Source organism: Onychostoma macrolepis, chromosome 25 (assembly GCF_012432095.1).
Source record: "Onychostoma macrolepis isolate SWU-2019 chromosome 25, ASM1243209v1, whole genome shotgun sequence".
In the NCBI taxonomy this organism is placed as follows: Eukaryota; Metazoa; Chordata; class Actinopteri; order Cypriniformes; family Cyprinidae; genus Onychostoma; species Onychostoma macrolepis.
In genome coordinates, this window is record NC_081179.1 from 432,270 (window position 1) to 434,358 (window position 2,089).

The 2,089-nt window shown below is 39.0% G+C and overlaps 1 long non-coding RNA gene across 1 annotated transcript; it reads right to left on the reverse strand.

The window, feature by feature from the left end:
- Positions 1–404: 404 nt before the first annotated feature.
- Positions 405–1,499, reverse strand: LOC131534546 (uncharacterized). The gene is made up of 3 exons (XR_009269373.1): positions 1,192–1,499; positions 678–861; positions 405–460 (listed from the first exon to the last, which is right to left on the reverse strand). It is a non-coding gene; the product is annotated as an uncharacterized LOC131534546 (long non-coding RNA).
- Between the last annotated feature and the right edge of the window lie 590 nt (positions 1,500–2,089).

Genomic DNA, 2,089 nt, shown 5'->3' on the forward strand with positions numbered 1-2,089 from the left:
ACATTAATACGCTTCTATTATTCAAATCCGTTAAAGGATTGTTAGGCTGCATTAATTAGATCAACCGGAACCGAACACTCCCCATAACACACGATGTACTCGTTACATCGTAAGTTGAATGGCATCTACGCTAATATTTGTCTGTTTCTTTCCTATTCTGTTTCTCAGTCCGTATCCGATCAGATGGTGGATCAGCACCAAGAGATGATGTCTACAGCCCTGATCGTCAGCGAAGACCAGGACACCCAGATGACCCCAGAGATATATCCCCAGATATATCAACCAAAATAACAAAATGATTTTATTAAGATCAATAAATAAACAGGGTAGGAGATAAAACAATTTATTATATGAATTAAAATCAAGGTAATGGAGGGGAAAGCAGGGGTAATAAATTAAGATATGGGGGTGACATTAAAACAGTAAAAATCCATTGATTAAAAGCACTCAGGAGGGAGATCTGGGGAAAGAAAAGAGCAAAGTCTCATAAAGAGTGTCTTCTGCACACTTTTGAATGAGAAGTTCCTGCAGTCACTTATAGCACCAGAAACTGACCTTTAACAACACGGATTTATTTTTAATTCAAAGCAACCTTACTGGTAGAATAAAGTATAAATAATCTCCAGCGGTTCACATCTCTGGTATTTCTCTCTCTGTGTTTTCAGTGCGTCTCTCACCTGTTCTCCAGAGTCTCCCTTCTCTCCAGAGACGCCCGGCTGCTGACCTCAGAGGACTTCATCCCCACATCTGCCACATACAGAGAATCTGACCGAGAGAAAGATGTGCTTCACACACTCCTCCATATTTAACCCTTTCCACATTCGGCTGGCGTCACTATTGTCAGTAAAGACTCGTGTTGGACTGAAGAGGGATCACACATCAACAATTCAACATCAGTCTGGTTTTTAATGAGTGGCTCGTAATGTAAATTCACTGATAATCCTGCATGAATTATTTGTGCGTATGAGAAAGACGGGGAACAGCTCTTGTGTGCTACAGACATTAAAAACAAGCTTCTGTAAGTGATTTCAGTGATATTGTGAATCTGACTAAAGCTGTGATGCTCACACTAGCAGTGCAGTCCAGAGCTCAACACGAGTTACAGCTTCAAGATTCAGTTCACTGATGATCAACAGTTCACAGAAACAGCAGCTGTTCAGAGAAACTTCAGCTCATCACTAGATGTGTTACCTGGGTTCTTCTCTTGGTTTGTGCTCCGGTCCTTCTCGAGCTTCATTTACAAATGAAACCCTCTGTCCTGTCCTCTGTCCGAGCGCAAACAACTCTGATACGTAATCCATTCTTCTGTCATGTTGCTCTTTCTTCTTCTTTTATGTGTTTCTGGCGGGTGTCAATCTGAGGAAGGTTCTAGACTCACAGCGCCATCTACTGTGCTGGAGTGATTCCTCTCTTTTCTGGTTTCTGAACTTAAAATATGAAAATACACAAACAAACAAGGATCCAAAGAACAGAGCATAATTAGCACAAAATCATGAACAGGAGCAGAAATATCACGTCTTTAGTAGTAATAATAATAATAATAAAAATTTAATTACACACTTACAAATGCATAGAATGCTTAGAAATGCATAGAATGCTTAGAAATGCATAGAATGCTTAGAAATGCATAGAATGCTTAGAAATGCATAGAATGCTTAGAAATGCATAGAATGCTTAGAAATGCATAGAATGCTTAGAAATGCATAGAATGCTTAGAAATGCATAGAATGCTTAGAAATGCATAGAATGCTTAGAAATGCATAGAATGCTTAGAAATGCATAGAATGCTTAGAAATGCATAGAATGCTTAGAAATGCATAGAATTTTAAAAGAAAAAAATAATAAAAATAAGTTTTGCCCAAGAGTGACTGTATTCAGCCGGCCGAGACTGTTGGATTCTTGGCCGAGTTCTCCAGCATCCATTTTTCCTAATTCAGCGTTCAAATTCCCATTTCAATGCCAGATCTGTAGAAAAGAAGCAAAACAGTAATTTTGTGTGCATTTGTTCCTTTGAAGCAGTTCTGGAGACACAACCCTATTCAGCGCTTAACTCTGCAAATGTTGCCAGAATTAGACTCGTTTCTCAAAC